Below are 18,591 nucleotides of genomic sequence, written 5' to 3'. Positions count from 1 at the left end.
CGGGGAGGAAAAGGGGAACCCTGCGCGGTCAGGACCGGGAGCCCCCCAGTGCAGAGCCCTGGTGCTGAAGGCACCTTGGCTCTGGCTCCTCCAACAGCACAGCTTTTGGCAAAGATGGGAGGAGTGGAACCATTTCTCTGGTCCTGGAAGAGAAGAAGAGGAAAAGAAAATGAAGTCCCCTGCAGAAGTCAAAGGATCCCAGCTTTCACACTTCTGATCTGGACTGCTCGCTGTGGGGCTTGATCCAAGACAGGTGACACCAATTCAAATATAAAAGTGCCCCTCTCCAGCATTTTTGTTCCTAACCCTTTCAGACATTAAAATGAATGCTCATTTTTCTTATTGCAGTCTTTGCTCCATTTTAACAGAACCATTTTCATGCCAGACCCCACTTGTCACTCACTCAATCCTCCTTCACCACTGGACTTTGCACAAAGGGACACCCGAAACAATAAAACCTTTGTCAACACTCATACACAGCACACACTAAAGCCATCACGACATAGAAAAACTAATCCCATATCTGTTAATATCTAAATCAAGGAAGCACAATATTTAACTGTAATAAAACCTAACAAAGTAGCTAGAGAAGTATTTAAATCCCATTATAACAAACCCAAAAAGTGAAGCATTCTAAACACTCTAAATCTCTTCCAGTACAAATGTTCCAGAAGCCCTCAAAACTCAAATAAGCATTTTATATATCTACTGCCAAACCAAGAGAAAACAAATCAACACCTTAGCTCAACTACCAAACAACTGTAATAAAGCTACTTTAAAAAACCCTAACAAATACCAATTACCCCCTCAACAAGACACTACCAACAGCACCCAACTCAAGATACTTGTCCCATCCACAAAATACTCCGTAACTCAAAACCCAAAACTAAGCAACAAAACCCACACGCCCTTCAACAACCCCATTCAACCTATACACCAACATACAGAAAATAAACTACTACCAGCTATCATTCCTTAAAGAACTCCACCATTACACAACACAGAACCAAATGTATTAAAACTCCAATACAAACTAAAATCCAAACTGAATTGCACACTCGTATTAACATGGCCAAAGCATTTTTCTCTGTTCCTCCAACAGCCCAACACAAACCTCAATTTACCTTCACCAAACAAACGTACAATACACCTAAAAACAACTACCCCAAAACTAAAAACACAATCCTACTGGCTACCACAGATTATATACAAATTACACTAAAAGAAAACTCCACATCATCTACAGTACACAAAAAACTTCAACAAAAATATATTTAAAGTTACCCAAGTTCTCCTAAAAACACATTTTACCGTGAAAAACAAACAAAAAACCTAATGAAAAAATCCACTTCCTAAGGATACACTCGAGAAAACAGCATCATGTTCCTACCAAGAGCATAAAACATCCACCAGCTCACAAAACACCTTAAGTTATCAAAAAATCCAAACCACCTCAAAACCAATCAACACTAAAACACAAATCCTCCTACTATCCCATCTACCAATATTAAAATTAATAGTCAAAACAAAAATGCCCTCTACCCACCATGCCACCAATACCACATGAAATCAACCAATTACTGTCATCAGGCAGGGCACTCACACCAAAAATCTAAATCCCCAAAGAGGTGAAAATAATTACAAATGAACCTAAAACCAAAAACTTGGATCTCACTAAATAAAAGCAAAAAATACTCTGCAAAATACAAAACCTACACCATACAACCCACTACCAGCAATAAAAAAAGAAACACACTACACTCTTGTCACTAACAATTCCCATCACATCCTAAATATGAAACAGAAATAAAACTGTATAGAAACCCTCATAACAAATCACAAGAACTACTACAAAAAATAAATCAAACCATCTTATTTAACTCAGAACAAGGCAACTGACCCTAAACATTCCAAAAAAACCAAAGAAATATAAAAACCCAAACTAATTGACAACATTACAAGAACCTAAAAGCACTAAAATATTAAAAAAAAAAAAAACCACTACAGTAAAAAAAAAACCTACCTAAAATAATCCACTCTATAAATATCCATGTTCCCAAAAAATAAAAATAATAAAAAACACCAAAACAACAAACAAACCAATCAAACCCAAAAATAAAAATTGCACAAATAAACCTAAATTAACTACGCCAAAAGAAGTTAACTCCAAGCTCAATCAACCCATTATGTCTCAAACCATCAATACACAAATACCACCTACAGATAAACACAAAACCAAAAGATAAATATAACCATAAACAATATCTCCCGTATTATCTGCAAGTATAAAACATATACTGCTAATAAACAAAAGCCCAATGATATAATAATAAAACTAATAAAACATACACTACTAATCAAACAAACCAAACACATAAAACCCCTTTGATATAATAACAAGCCAATATAAATAACATAACCCATATAATATCCCAATTATAAGAGTAAAAAACAAATAAATCAGCTACATGACATTACCTCAAACCCCCAAAACAAACACTGAATACTCACAATAATAAAAGCCATCACAAAATAACTGAAAACCAGCCCTATGCTTTACGCTACAGCCCCTAACACCATCAGAAACCTTAGCAACGCATCCTTTAGAAACAAGACCCCACCAAAAAAAAAAAAAAACACACAAAAACAAAACTCAACTCAAGAAAAACCTTATCAACACCTAAACTAAAAGATACAGCATTAACTAGACAACATCTCTTATCATATGCCACCTACAAACAATATAAAACTATACACTGTATTATTGAAAACCATCTTAAAAGGGCTGCAGTAAAAAAACTTCCGAAAAAATAAAACCTGCATCTAACAAAAGCCATCTAATAATTCCACAACCATTTCTCCGGTCCTGGAAGAGAAGAAGAAGAAAAGAAAATGAAGTCCCCTGCAGAAGTCAAAGGATCCCAGCTTACACACTTCTGATCTGGATTGCTCACTGTGGGGCTTGATCCAAGACAGGTGACACCAATTCAAATATAAAAGTGCCCTTCTCCAGCATTTTTATTCCTAACCCTTTCAGACAGTAAAGGGATGCTCGTTTTTCTTATTGCAGTCTTTGCTCCATTTTAACAGAACCATTTTCATGCCAGACCCCACTTGTCACTCACTCAATCCTCCTTCACCACTGGACTTTGCACAAAGGGACACCCGGGGTGCTGCATCACAAGAAATCCTAAAGAGAAACCCCTCCAAAACCTGACAGAGAAAGGTTTCAAGGCACTGCAGAACACAGACACAGCTGTTCAGGACTTCTCAGGCCACACCAATCCTGTCCCATCCACCTGAGCTCTGCAGGTGAGCTGTGCAAAGGCTCCCCTTGCTCCAAGGCCATCGCTGTCTGAGGCCACAGATGTCCCCCCTGGGCAGCACCTGGAAACAATGTGGGAAAGGCAAAATGAGAATGTTTTCTGTCAAAAAATGAGGAACAAGCATCATCATCAGAACTTCTGGACAAATTTAGTAACATCACTTTCATATGGTACATACAGGCCATGCCCATCCTTCCAGCCCAGGTGAAAACAGGAAGGAGAACTACAGGAAAAGCAGAGTCCCTACTTTGGATGTCTTTCCGAAAGACTCTCTGCACTGTATGCTCTTTGTGCTCTTTAAATGAATGGGTAGCTGCTAAAAAAAAATCTCAGCCCATATTTTCTCAGCCACAGGCAGGACAAGGTGGGCTGCAGCTGGAGAGCCAGGGAGATGCAGGACCTTGGCACGCAAGGGATAAGGGCAGGGGATGCAGGGGGGAGAGCTGGACAAGTCAAGGAACAGGCATTTTCTTGTTTACATTCATCAGGGCTGGGAACTTGGAAAAAAACACGTGGTGCTGCATGCATCCAGGACACAGTGCCCACGGTTTGGTTGTTTTCCCTCTGCTCATAAGCCCGGCCTTCAGCCCCTCTCCAGGGGAGCAGAGAATTCCTCCAGGGTAAGGGTGAGTCCTGGACCACACCCCAGGGATGGGTCAGGTAAAGCAGGGGAGTTGTTTACAGGAACTGACCGCAAAAATCAAACCCAACAAACACTGAAATGGGCTCTGTGGAGCTGCAGCACCAAGTGTTGGCAGCAGGCAGAGGCACGAGGTGCACGCAGGACCAACAAGTAACACCTCACCTGGTTCTTCTGCTTACCTGTATTGCAGTCCTGCTTCACCTCACAGCTGCTCTTCTGCCAAGGCCATTTCCATTTCCACAAGCCTGTGTCACGCGTGGTCAAGGCTGGAACTCCTCCCTTAGGATTTCCACGTCACATCTGGATTTGCCAGGAAGCACCTGCACACACAGATGCCCGTTTCTGTGACAGGTCACTCAGAAATCACGTAAGCCAGCAACTTGCTCCTCACTGCACCGCCTGGAAATACATGAAAAAGCCAGAAAAAGCAACAACCGGTCAACAGCCCACAAATGACACAGCTTAGTGCAGCTTCATCCTAATATTCTTCGTGCCCAGTGATGGAGAGAAAGAAGGAGGAAAGCTCCTCTCCCACTTCTCCCAATTCTGCACCAAGCAGTTGGGAACAGCCAGCACTTCCCTCCCCTGCAGCTGTGGCAGCTTCCCTCCCTCCTTCAGCCTCGCCCTGACTTCTGAGGGGCCACAGGCACCACACCACCCAAAAGCATCAGCGCTCACACCCAGTGCCAGTACGGGTGTCTTCATGGTCCATCTTTGGCCAAACAAACCTCGGGGATGGTTTTCCTTTCCTGACAGACTTGGCCAATCTCATTCCCATCTATCAAGGCAACGCACCCCCCCCCCCGTACGGCTCTGGGGTCGGAGCCCCTCTGGCACAAAAACTCCAGAGAAGGTTGCAGGGAAGAATCCAAGAGCCAATTGAAATCCCACATATGCAATGCAGGCCGGCTTCTGACAGGTTCCTTGTGGCTTTTGGGACGCAAGAAAAACCTTCAGACCATAAAAACCTGCGTGAGAACCCCACACCGGGCACTTGGCTTTAAAGATGTTGTTGCACTTCACGTTACAGGTAAGAGAATTGCTTTGGGATTTGGCATTTTCTGCACCCACACAAACACATTAAAAGAATTAACTGCAGAGTCCCGAAGCTCGGTTCCTCCAATCTTCTTTTGTTGGTGTCACTTGACATACCAAAATCCAAAGCAACACTTCAAAAGAAATGAAAAGCACCTCCTGAACATCCCCCCATCCCCCATCCCCCCCCCCCCAATTCAGTTTTCCAGTTTAGGGCTTCTTTTAAGAACAGGTTAAAGAAATGAAGAAGAAAGTGTATCAGCTAGTGTACCAACCACCTGTTTTCCATACATTCTCATTACACCTGACGGCTTCTCTAACAAAATTAATTTGTACATGTAAAAACCCGTCCAGCAGGGGCAGCTGATTCTGAGCCCACACCTCGCAGGTGAAGGATCGGGGGAAAGAGCGGCACAGAGGGATCCCAAAGTGCCCAAGAGAGGGTCAAGTTCACTGTGTCGGGGCAGCCTTTTTTCAAACCAAAGTGCCCTGCAGCTGCCCCAAGCCTGGAGTTCACAAAAACAAAACGAGCTCCCCCTCCTGCCTCATTTTCTGCCTTCTCACATCAAGGGACAATCACATCATGCAAAAGATAAGAGAGAAGATGCTAACACCAGCCCAGTGCCCCCAGGAAGCCCCCTGGCACCAGAGTGCTCTTTGTGGGACAAGACCCGCGCTGGGCCCAAGAACTGACTCTAATCCCTGTTACCTGACCTGTCCAGCTGCAGGATCAACGTCCAAAAGCAACACTGGATCCTTAAGGGCAGAGTCTGGCACCCTCTGTAAAAGCCAAGGGGAGAACAAGGCTCCAAAGGCAGCCCCCGATGCCTCCAGCCCCTGCTGCTGGAAACGCTGCCCAGGACTTTGGACCGACGGGATCGAGCCTTCGCACAGCTCGGTCCCGTGGCACCGAGGGTGGCAAACCCCAGAGACTGAAGGAAATCAAACAAAGGGCTGATTTCAATGGACGCCCGGGAGGCTGAAAGCCCCAGCCCAGAACGGCTCCCCACCCAGCTCAGCAGCTGGAACTGCTGCTGCGGGGCACAAGGTCCGAAGGAACGCTGCAGCCGTGACGTTAAAGCCAGCAAAAACAAGGACTAAATGGAAACAGATCCTTACCTGCTCCAGTGACCCAATCTCTGGCTCCTCCTCACGGGGGGACCCTGCTCCAGGGAGCAACCTCCGCACAGCCCCCGAGACCTGGGCTAAGACGCTGCCCTAGCAGCAGAAGACAAGGGGTTAACCAAGCTTTTGGCACACATTCCGTCCCCAGAGGGGTTTGACAAAACATCCATCAGTGCACATCTTTAAGAAGGACAGCTTGTCCCTAGGCTTGCAGTAGACTTTTGTACGTTATTCCTTCAAGGACTGTGTTCTAACATCTTTTGGTATTGACAGTGTTGAAACAAGATTCACCATGAGCTCTGCACCCTGCCGTGCTCCCAGCCCTAAAGGAGAGCTGGGTACCCTCACACTCATCCAGGCTGAGGCAGCTCTCCTGGAGGGAGAGTAGTTAGAAAAGCATCCCAATTAAAACTTCATTTGCATCCAAATATCTTCCCTGAAATTAAGATGGGGTCTAAGTGCCGTGAAGGAATCAGAGATGAAAAGAACTGATGTGAAACACAAACAGGAAAAAGTGAAACAAGAACATGAAAAAGCGGTAGTGGAATGGATCTTGGACTGATTAGTTCTTAGAGGAATTTTAACTCAAGTCGTGTTAAAAGCGAATCTCTGCACATGACACTCTGAAGCCCAGAGGCAGTACATGATTTCACCATGGAGCCACTGAGCCAGCACTTGGATAAACCTGTCTGCTGCACGAACAGTGAGCTCTGCTCTCCTGGAACCAGGCAACGGGGAAAACACTGCAGTAAAAATGTTTGCTGTACATCCTCCTATGCTTGCACAAAAGCATCCTGTGGGACACACCTTCAGTCATGCAGGAAGAACCCGTGAATTCCTGTTTCACATTTCCACAAGGAAAACTGGGAGCAATAACCATGCTGGGGTTCGATGATAGCATTAAAGAGATTCATCTGCAGCTACGACTGTCCTGTTGGAGTCTGCACCTGAATTCCTTAACTACCATTAGACAAATCCTTTAGCTAAGCAGCTAAATAAGCACATGGGAGAAGACACTGAGAGGAGAAAGAGTCGTCAGTATCTAAGATGCTGGCACACCAACATAAACATAAGGAATCATCAACCCCCAAAGAAAGCAGAGGCAGAAGTATCCAGCTCCAGGCCAGCAGGCACCTGTAACTTTGAACACCACAACACCACGCTCGCTGGAAACAAACTGGGGCTTCAGTAACCTCCCCCTCACTGCAGTTCACTCTCGCCTCTGCTCCCCACCAAGATTCACACGAGTGAACGACATGGAGTTATTCCCTTTTGACCTTTCTTAGGCACCTGTTAACGCACAGACTGGTACGGCACGCAAGGTCTGATGGCAAAACAATCCTGCTTTTACACAGAACAGTCACTAGGACTGTAAGTCGCTGAACACTTTTTCCTTTGACGCTGATGTGAAGAGAGTTCCTCCCTCTCTCTCTCTCTCTCTCTCTCTCATCCGAGTCCTGCTGAATAAAAAGTACACTTAGGAAGAATGCAGGTGGGGAGAGATGAAAGATTAAACGTTTTTTTCCAAGTACCTCTGCATCAACTAAGACCAGTTACAGACATCACACCTACATGCTGCATGCTGCAGACAAACGATTGATTTTCCAAGGTGTACTTTGAAATCTACTGTATCCCGCTTTGGAATCTCTACCAAAACTCAGAGTAGCTGTTCTGGATCCGGGAATTTTGAGGTAACTGTTAAAAAAAAAAAAAAAAGTAGACACAAGAGAAATGAAACTGTTTTCCCTCTGGGAATGACATTTCTTTTATACTTTTTGTTCCACTTCAGTCCTTGAAAGGCAGCTTCTGGGCGAATATCATGCAGAGGCCCAGTGTAGGAATCGGACTGACTAACATGCCAAGCCAGACCAGTGTTTTGGGTGAGGAGTTGGCCCATGGCCCCAGACCTTGGAGGGCATTTGTTTAAGTTTAGAATAGCTCCTAAGAAGGTTGTCAAAGGTTTTAAAAATTCTTTATGGCAAAGCTTTAAGGTAAAGCTTTATAACCCTCATTTCCCATTGGTTGCCTCTATTCCCAGTTATGTCATCCCTTGTCTCCTCCCAGCTCTGGAAAGTTCTTGTATCCCTGTACCCCCCCGCCCCCCCCACTGGTTTATGTTCACTGCACTGTTCCACCCATCCTACCTTATCGGCCCCTGCCCTGTATTACTCCTCCCTTACACCACTTTTCCCTTTACCCACTGGATTCTCACCCTGGACCCACCTCCCATCATCCCTTATAAATACCCTGGATTTTCCCTCAGCCTTGTCTTCGACCCTGAACTCTTCCAGTGTATGCCCTCGCTGCAGGGGACTGTCAGGCCTGAATGGCTGGGAGTTCGTCCTCTTCTCCCTGGGCAAGCAGAAATTGGCATTCATTACACCACAGAAATGCTTTCTGAAACCTTTCCCCTCCCCTGCCCTTGGCTGCTACATCTTCTCTCGCTGCCTTGGAACTGACAGCTGTATCCCTGAGGTCATTTCCCCTGCCTGACTTCTGCGCAGCTCCAAGCTGGGACAAACTGGGATAACTTAGGGGGGACAGAGGTGAGACACTTTTATTTAGCAGGATTTTTCTCCGACTGCTAATTACAGCCAAAACCTTCTCCAATCCCCCACTGAGAAGAGCACAAACTCACAGCCATTCCGGGCTGAGGGAAATGTGACACAGTATCAATAAATAAGTGACCTTTCCTGGGAGCAGCCATCACCCCAGTCCTCCAGCCTCGGCGAGCTGCTGCAGTCAATGGACCCAACTTCCAAGGCTTAACCTACATTTCCGTCAGCTCTCGTTCGAAAGCTCCCGCACAGTAAATCACACGACAGAATTTTAAAATGGCACCAAGAATAACAGAGCCCAGGCCAAACCCAACCACCCCCATCGCTGCTCCACCCCGCTCTTGGCAGAAACAGTCGTATCCTTTAGAAATCCTCTCCTTCCCCTGCTACTCAGTCCTTCGCTGCCCATCCCCACAGAGGATTTACTCCACCTTTGGCTCCCCACAGCACCTCTCTCCCCAGCACAAATCCCACTTGGCACAGACACAGACGGAGCAGACCTAAGGCCATGGATCCAGCAGCAGCTGCGATTCCGAGCTCCCCGTTCCCCGCACGGCTCATCCATCCAAGCACTCCTGGCAATCTCACCTCAGCCCGGACTCTCTGTTCCTCAGAGGCAAACACGGCCTGATGGGGCACGGCTCTGGCACCCCATTTCCTCCGGCTGCTGCCGACCTGGAAAGCCACAGGGAAACGCAGTCCCCCGGAACCTCACGTCCCTGGATACCAGCAGAGCTGCAGTTTCACCCAGATCCCAGATTCCATAGACACTTCATCCCAGCGGGGAGGAAAAGGGGAACCCTGCGGGGGCAGGACCGGGAGCCCTCCAGTGCAGAGCCCTGGTGCTGAAGCCTCTTGGCTCTGGCTCCTCAAACAGCACAGCTTTTGGCAAAGATGGGAGGAGTGGAACCATTTCTCTGGTCCTGGAAGAGAAGAAGAGGAAAAGAAAATGAAGTCCCCTGCAGAAGTCAAAGGATCCCAGCTTTCACACTTCTGATCTGGACTGCTCGCTGTGGGGCTTGATCCAAGACAGGTGACACCAATTCAAATATAAAAGTGCCCCTCTCCAGCATTTTTGTTCCTAACCCTTTCAGACATTAAAATGAATGCTCATTTTTCTTATTGCAGTCTTTGCTCCATTTTAACAGAACCATTTTCATGCCAGGCCCCACTTGTCACTCACTCAATCCTCCTTCACCACTGGACTTTGCACAAAGGGACACCCGAAACAATAAAACCTTTGTCAACACTCATACACAGCACACACTAAAGCCATCACGACATAGAAAAACTAATCCCATATCTGTTAATATCTAAATCAAGGAAGCACAATATTTAACTGTAATAAAACCTAACAAAGTAGCTAGAGAAGTATTTAAATCCCATTATAACAAACCCAAAAAGTGAAGCATTCTAAACACTCTAAATCTCTTCCAGTACAAATGTTCCAGAAGCCCTCAAAACTCAAATAAGCATTTTATATATCTACTGCCAAACCAAGAGAAAACAAATCAACACCTTAGCTCAACTACCAAACAACTGTAATAAAGCTACTTTAAAAAACCCTAACAAATACCAATTACCCCCTCAACAAGACACTACCAACAGCACCCAACTCAAGATACTTGTCCCATCCACAAAATACTCCGTAACTCAAAACCCAAAACTAAGCAACAAAACCCACACGCCCTTCAACAACCCCATTCAACCTATACACCAACATACAGAAAATAAACTACTACCAGCTATCATTCCTTAAAGAACTCCACCATTACACAACACAGAACCAAATGTATTAAAACTCCAATACAAACTAAAATCCAAACTGAATTGCACACTCGTATTAACATGGCCAAAGCATTTTTCTCTGTTCCTCCAACAGCCCAACACAAACCTCAATTTACCTTCACCAAACAAACGTACAATACATCTAAAAACAACTACCCCAAAACTAAAAACACAATCCTACTGGCTACCACAGATTATATACAAATTACACTAAAAGAAAACTCCACATCATCTACAGTACACAAAAAACTTCAACAAAAATATATTTAAAGTTACCCAAGTTCTCCTAAAAACACATTTTACCGTGAAAAACAAACAAAAAACCTAATGAAAAAATCCACTTCCTAAGGATACACTCGAGAAAACAGCATCATGTTCCTACCAAGAGCATAAAACATCCACCAGCTCACAAAACACCTTAAGTTATCAAAAAATCCAAACCACCTCAAAACCAATCAACACTAAAACACAAATCCTCCTACTATCCCATCTACCAATATTAAAATTAATAGTCAAAACAAAAATGCCCTCTACCCACCATGCCACCAATACCACATGAAATCAACCAATTACTGTCATCAGGCAGGGCACTCACACCAAAAATCTAAATCCCCAAAGAGGTGAAAATAATTACAAATGAACCTAAAACCAAAAACTTGGATCTCACTAAATAAAAGCAAAAAATACTCTGCAAAATACAAAACCTACACCATACAACCCACTACCAGCAATAAAAAAAGAAACACACTACACTCTTGTCACTAACAATTCCCATCACATCCTAAATATGAAACAGAAATAAAACTGTATAGAAACCCTCATAACAAATCACAAGAACTACTACAAAAAATAAATCAAACCATCTTATTTAACTCAGAACAAGGCAACTGACCCTAAACATTCCAAAAAAACCAAAGAAATATAAAAACCCAAACTAATTGACAACATTACAAGAACCTAAAAGCACTAAAATATTAAAAAAAAAAAAAAACCACTACAGTAAAAAAAAAACCTACCTAAAATAATCCACTCTATAAATATCCATGTTCCCAAAAAATAAAAATAATAAAAAACACCAAAACAACAAACAAACCAATCAAACCCAAAAATAAAAATTGCACAAATAAACCTAAATTAACTACGCCAAAAGAAGTTAACTCCAAGCTCAATCAACCCATTATGTCTCAAACCATCAATACACAAATACCACCTACAGATAAACACAAAACCAAAAGATAAATATAACCATAAACAATATCTCCCGTATTATCTGCAACTATAAAACATATACTGCTAATAAACAAAAGCCCAATGATATAATAATAAAACTAATAAAACATACACTACTAATCAAACAAACCAAACACATAAAACCCCTTTGATATAATAACAAGCCAATATAAATAACATAACCCATATAATATCCCAATTATAAGAGTAAAAAACAAATAAATCAGCTACATGACATTACCTCAAACCCCCAAAACAAACACTGAATACTCACAATAATAAAAGCCATCACAAAATAACTGAAAACCAGCCCTATGCTTTACGCTACAGCCCCTAACACCATCAGAAACCTTAGCAACGCATCCTTTAGAAACAAGACCCCACCAAAAAAAAAAAAAAAACCACACAAAAACAAAACTCAACTCAAGAAAAACCTTATCAACACCTAAACTAAAAGATACAGCATTAACTAGACAACATCTCTTATCATATGCCACCTACAAACAATATAAAACTATACACTGTATTATTGAAAACCATCTTAAAAGGGCTGCAGTAAAAAAACTTCCGAAAAAATAAAACCTGCATCTAACAAAAGCCATCTAATAATTCCACAACCATTTCTCCGGTCCTGGAAGAGAAGAAGAAGAAAAGAAAATGAAGTCCCCTGCAGAAGTCAAAGGATCCCAGCTTACACACTTCTGATCTGGATTGCTCACTGTGGGGCTTGATCCAAGACAGGTGACACCAATTCAAATATAAAAGTGCCCTTCTCCAGCATTTTTATTCCTAACCCTTTCAGACAGTAAAGGGATGCTCGTTTTTCTTATTGCAGTCTTTGCTCCATTTTAACAGAACCATTTTCATGCCAGACCCCACTTGTCACTCACTCAATCCTCCTTCACCACTGGACTTTGCACAAAGGGACACCCGGGGTGCTGCATCACAAGAAATCCTAAAGAGAAACCCCTCCAAAACCTGACAGAGAAAGGTTTCAAGGCACTGCAGAACACAGACACAGCTGTTCAGGACTTCTCAGGCCACACCAATCCTGTCCCATCCACCTGAGCTCTGCAGGTGAGCTGTGCAAAGGCTCCCCTTGCTCCAAGGCCATCGCTGTCTGAGGCCACAGATGTCCCCCCTGGGCAGCACCTGGAAACAATGTGGGAAAGGCAAAATGAGAATGTTTTCTGTCAAAAAATGAGGAACAAGCATCATCATCAGAACTTCTGGACAAATTTAGTAACATCACTTTCATATGGTACATACAGGCCATGCCCATCCTTCCAGCCCAGGTGAAAACAGGAAGGAGAACTACAGGAAAAGCAGAGTCCCTACTTTGGATGTCTTTCCGAAAGACTCTCTGCACTGTATGCTCTTTGTGCTCTTTAAATGAATGGGTAGCTGCTAAAAAAAAATCTCAGCCCATATTTTCTCAGCCACAGGCAGGACAAGGTGGGCTGCAGCTGGAGAGCCAGGGAGATGCAGGACCTTGGCACGCAAGGGATAAGGGCAGGGGATGCAGGGGGGAGAGCTGGACAAGTCAAGGAACAGGCATTTTCTTGTTTACATTCATCAGGGCTGGGAACTTGGAAAAAAACACGTGGTGCTGCATGCATCCAGGACACAGTGCCCACGGTTTGGTTGTTTTCCCTCTGCTCATAAGCCCGGCCTTCAGCCCCTCTCCAGGGGAGCAGAGAATTCCTCCAGGGTAAGGGTGAGTCCTGGACCACACCCCAGGGATGGGTCAGGTAAAGCAGGGGAGTTGTTTACAGGAACTGACCGCAAAAATCAAACCCAACAAACACTGAAATGGGCTCTGTGGAGCTGCAGCACCAAGTGTTGGCAGCAGGCAGAGGCACGAGGTGCACGCAGGACCAACAAGTAACACCTCACCTGGTTCTTCTGCTTACCTGTATTGCAGTCCTGCTTCACCTCACAGCTGCTCTTCTGCCAAGGCCATTTCCATTTCCACAAGCCTGTGTCACGCGTGGTCAAGGCTGGAACTCCTCCCTTAGGATTTCCACGTCACATCTGGATTTGCCAGGAAGCACCTGCACACACAGATGCCCGTTTCTGTGACAGGTCACTCAGAAATCACGTAAGCCAGCAACTTGCTCCTCACTGCACCGCCTGGAAATACATGAAAAAGCCAGAAAAAGCAACAACCGGTCAACAGCCCACAAATGACACAGCTTAGTGCAGCTTCATCCTAATATTCTTCGTGCCCAGTGATGGAGAGAAAGAAGGAGGAAAGCTCCTCTCCCACTTCTCCCAATTCTGCACCAAGCAGTTGGGAACAGCCAGCACTTCCCTCCCCTGCAGCTGTGGCAGCTTCCCTCCCTCCTTCAGCCTCGCCCTGACTTCTGAGGGGCCACAGGCACCACACCACCCAAAAGCATCAGCGCTCACACCCAGTGCCAGTACGGGTGTCTTCATGGTCCATCTTTGGCCAAACAAACCTCGGGGATGGTTTTCCTTTCCTGACAGACTTGGCCAATCTCATTCCCATCTATCAAGGCAACGCACCCCCCCCCCCGTACGGCTCTGGGGTCGGAGCCCCTCTGGCACAAAAACTCCAGAGAAGGTTGCAGGGAAGAATCCAAGAGCCAATTGAAATCCCACATATGCAATGCAGGCCGGCTTCTGACAGGTTCCTTGTGGCTTTTGGGACGCAAGAAAAACCTTCAGACCATAAAAACCTGCGTGAGAACCCCACACCGGGCACTTGGCTTTAAAGATGTTGTTGCACTTCACGTTACAGGTAAGAGAATTGCTTTGGGATTTGGCATTTTCTGCACCCACACAAACACATTAAAAGAATTAACTGCAGAGTCCCGAAGCTCGGTTCCTCCAATCTTCTTTTGTTGGTGTCACTTGACATACCAAAATCCAAAGCAACACTTCAAAAGAAATGAAAAGCACCTCCTGAACATCCCCCCATCCCCCCATCCCCCCCCCCCCCCCCCCCAATTCAGTTTTCCAGTTTAGGGCTTCTTTTAAGAACAGGTTAAAGAAATGAAGAAGAAAGTGTATCAGCTAGTGTACCAACCACCTGTTTTCCATACATTCTCATTACACCTGACGGCTTCTCTAACAAAATTAATTTGTACATGTAAAAACCCGTCCAGCAGGGGCAGCTGATTCTGAGCCCACACCTCGCAGGTGAAGGATCGGGGGAAAGAGCGGCACAGAGGGATCCCAAAGTGCCCAAGAGAGGGTCAAGTTCACTGTGTCGGGGCAGCCTTTTTTCAAACCAAAGTGCCCTGCAGCTGCCCCAAGCCTGGAGTTCACAAAAACAAAACGAGCTCCCCCTCCTGCCTCATTTTCTGCCTTCTCACATCAAGGGACAATCACATCATGCAAAAGATAAGAGAGAAGATGCTAACACCAGCCCAGTGCCCCCAGGAAGCCCCCTGGCACCAGAGTGCTCTTTGTGGGACAAGACCCGCGCTGGGCCCAAGAACTGACTCTAATCCCTGTTACCTGACCTGTCCAGCTGCAGGATCAACGTCCAAAAGCAACACTGGATCCTTAAGGGCAGAGTCTGGCACCCTCTGTAAAAGCCAAGGGGAGAACAAGGCTCCAAAGGCAGCCCCCGATGCCTCCAGCCCCTGCTGCTGGAAACGCTGCCCAGGACTTTGGACCGACGGGATCGAGCCTTCGCACAGCTCGGTCCCGTGGCACCGAGGGTGGCAAACCCCAGAGACTGAAGGAAATCAAACAAAGGGCTGATTTCAATGGACGCCCGGGAGGCTGAAAGCCCCAGCCCAGAACGGCTCCCCACCCAGCTCAGCAGCTGGAACTGCTGCTGCGGGGCACAAGGTCCGAAGGAACGCTGCAGCCGTGACGTTAAAGCCAGCAAAAACAAGGACTAAATGGAAACAGATCCTTACCTGCTCCAGTGACCCAATCTCTGGCTCCTCCTCACGGGGGGACCCTGCTCCAGGGAGCAACCTCCACACAGCCCCCGAGACCTGGGCTAAGACGCTGCCCTAGCAGCAGAAGACAAGGGGTTAACCAAGCTTTTGGCACACATTCCGTCCCCAGAGGGGTTTGACAAAACATCCATCAGTGCACATCTTTAAGAAGGACAGCTTGTCCCTAGGCTTGCAGTAGACTTTTGTACGTTATTCCTTCAAGGACTGTGTTCTAACATCTTTTGGTATTGACAGTGTTGAAACAAGATTCACCATGAGCTCTGCACCCTGCCGTGCTCCCAGCCCTAAAGGAGAGCTGGGTACCCTCACACTCATCCAGGCTGAGGCAGCTCTCCTGGAGGGAGAGTAGTTAGAAAAGCATCCCAATTAAAACTTCATTTGCATCCAAATATCTTCCCTGAAATTAAGATGGGGTCTAAGTGCCGTGAAGGAATCAGAGATGAAAAGAACTGATGTGAAACACAAACAGGAAAAAGTGAAACAAGAACATGAAAAAGCGGTAGTGGAATGGATCTTGGACTGATTAGTTCTTAGAGGAATTTTAACTCAAGTCGTGTTAAAAGCGAATCTCTGCACATGACACTCTGAAGCCCAGAGGCAGTACATGATTTCACCATGGAGCCACTGAGCCAGCACTTGGATAAACCTGTCTGCTGCACGAACAGTGAGCTCTGCTCTCCTGGAACCAGGCAACGGGGAAAACACTGCAGTAAAAATGTTTGCTGTACATCCTCCTATGCTTGCACAAAAGCATCCTGTGGGACACACCTTCAGTCATGCAGGAAGAACCCATGAATTCCTGTTTCACATTTCCACAAGGAAAACTGGGAGCAATAACCATGCTGGGGTTCGATGATAGCATTAAAGAGATTCATCTGCAGCTACGACTGTCCTGTTGGAGTCTGCACCTGAATTCCTTAACTACCATTAGACAAATCCTTTAGCTAAGCAGCTAAATAAGCACATGGGAGAAGACACTGAGAGGAGAAAGAGTCGTCAGTATCTAAGATGCTGGCACACCAACATAAACATAAGGAATCATCAACCCCCAAAGAAAGCAGAGGCAGAAGTATCCAGCTCCAGGCCAGCAGGCACCTGTAACTTTGAACACCACAACACCACGCTCGCTGGAAACAAACTGGGGCTTCAGTAACCTCCCCCTCACTGCAGTTCACTCTCGCCTCTGCTCCCCACCAAGATTCACACGAGTGAACGACATGGAGTTATTCCCTTTTGACCTTTCTTAGGCACCTGTTAACGCACAGACTGGTACGGCACGCAAGGTCTGATGGCAAAACAATCCTGCTTTTACACAGAACAGTCACTAGGACTGTAAGTCGCTGAACACTTTTTCCTTTGACGCTGATGTGAAGAGAGTTCCTCCCTCTCTCTCTCTCTCTCTCTCTCTCATCCGAGTCCTGCTGAATAAAAAGTACACTTAGGAAGAATGCAGGTGGGGAGAGATGAAAGATTAAACGTTTTTTTCCAAGTACCTCTGCATCAACTAAGACCAGTTACAGACATCACACCTACATGCTGCATGCTGCAGACAAACGATTGATTTTCCAAGGTGTACTTTGAAATCTACTGTATCCCGCTTTGGAATCTCTACCAAAACTCAGAGTAGCTGTTCTGGATCCGGGAATTTTGAGGTAACTGTTAAAAAAAAAAAAAAAAGTAGACACAAGAGAAATGAAACTGTTTTCCCTCTGGGAATGACATTTCTTTTATACTTTTTGTTCCACTTCAGTCCTTGAAAGGCAGCTTCTGGGCGAATATCATGCAGAGGCCCAGTGTAGGAATTGGACTGACTAACATGCCAAGCCAGACCAGTGTTTTGGGTGAGGAGTTGGCCCATGGCCCCAGACCTTGGAGGGCATTTGTTTAAGTTTAGAATAGCTCCTAAGAAGGTTGTCAAAGGTTTTAAAAATTCTTTATGGCAAAGCTTTAAGGTAAAGCTTTATAACCCTCATTTCCCATTGGTTGCCTCTATTCCCAGTTATGTCATCCCTTGTCTCCTCCCAGCTCTGGAAAGTTCTTGTATCCCTGTACCCCCCCGCCCCCCCCACTGGTTTATGTTCACTGCACTGTTCCACCCATCCTACCTTATCGGCCCCTGCCCTGTATTACTCCTCCCTTACACCACTTTTCCCTTTACCCACTGGATTCTCACCCTGGACCCACCTCCCATCATCCCTTATAAATACCCTGGATTTTCCCTCAGCCTTGTCTTCGACCCTGAACTCTTCCAGTGTATGCCCTCGCTGCAGGGGACTGTCAGGCCTGAATGGCTGGGAGTTCGTCCTCTTCTCCCTGGGCAAGCAGAAATTGGCATTCATTACACCACAGAAATGCTTTCTGAAACCTTTCCCCTCCCCTGCCCTTGGCTGCTACATCTTCTCTCGCTGCCTTGGAACTGACAGCTGTATCCCTGAGGTCATTTCCCCTGCCTGACTTCTGCGCAGCTCCAAGCTGGGACAAACTGGGATAACTTAGGGGGGACAGAGGTGAGACACTTTTATTTAGCAGGATTTTTCTCCGACTGCTAATTACAGCCAAAACCTTCTCCAATCCCCCACTGAGAAGAGCACAAACTCACAGCCATTCCGGGCTGAGGGAAATGTGACACAGTATCAATAAATAAGTGACCTTTCCTGGGAGCAGCCATCACCCCAGTCCTCCAGCCTCGGCGAGCTGCTGCAGTCAATGGACCCAACTTCCAAGCCTTAACCTACATTTCTGTCAGCTCTCGTTCGAAAGCTCCCGCACAGTAAATCACACGACAGAATTTTAAAATGGCACCAAGAATAACAGAGCCCAGGCCAAACCCAACCACCCCCATCGCTGCTCCACCCCGCTCTTGGCAGAAACAGTCGTATCCTTTAGAAATCCTCTCCTTCCCCTGCTACTCAGTCCTTCGCTGCCCATCCCCACAGAGGATTTAC

General features: G+C 45.6%; 2 long non-coding RNA genes across 12 annotated transcripts; both read right to left on the bottom strand.

Annotated features, from left to right (window-relative positions):
* Positions 1-37: 37 nt before the first annotated feature.
* Positions 38-8,797, bottom strand: LOC134057134 (uncharacterized). Of its 4 annotated transcripts, none has more exons than XR_009934243.1 (6): positions 8,376-8,797; positions 7,420-7,824; positions 6,124-6,222; positions 5,719-5,784; positions 4,149-4,368; positions 38-3,387 (listed from the first exon to the last, which is right to left on the bottom strand). It is a non-coding gene; the product is annotated as an uncharacterized LOC134057134 (long non-coding RNA). The 4 variants fall into 4 exon arrangements; XR_009934242.1 differs by lacking the exon at positions 8,376-8,797 and having other exon boundaries at positions 41-3,387; positions 7,420-7,586; positions 7,702-8,362; XR_009934241.1 differs by lacking the exon at positions 8,376-8,797 and having other exon boundaries at positions 41-3,387; positions 5,719-5,936; positions 7,420-8,362.
* Positions 8,798-9,196: 399 nt separating this feature from the next.
* Positions 9,197-18,262, bottom strand: LOC134057122 (uncharacterized). Of its 8 annotated transcripts, none has more exons than XR_009934212.1 (5): positions 16,415-17,840; positions 15,602-15,700; positions 15,197-15,262; positions 13,619-13,838; positions 9,276-12,857 (listed from the first exon to the last, which is right to left on the bottom strand). It is a non-coding gene; the product is annotated as an uncharacterized LOC134057122 (long non-coding RNA). The 8 variants fall into 8 exon arrangements; XR_009934213.1 differs by having other exon boundaries at positions 16,898-17,840; XR_009934215.1 differs by having other exon boundaries at positions 9,197-9,610; positions 12,770-12,857; positions 15,197-17,840.
* Between the last annotated feature and the right edge of the window lie 329 nt (positions 18,263-18,591).

This window comes from Cinclus cinclus, unplaced genomic scaffold (assembly GCF_963662255.1).
Source record: "Cinclus cinclus unplaced genomic scaffold, bCinCin1.1 SCAFFOLD_36, whole genome shotgun sequence".
Lineage (NCBI taxonomy): Eukaryota > Metazoa > Chordata > Aves > Passeriformes > Cinclidae > Cinclus > Cinclus cinclus.
Note: the sequence above shows the minus strand (reverse complement) of the source record. Positions and strands in the feature narration are given on the sequence as shown.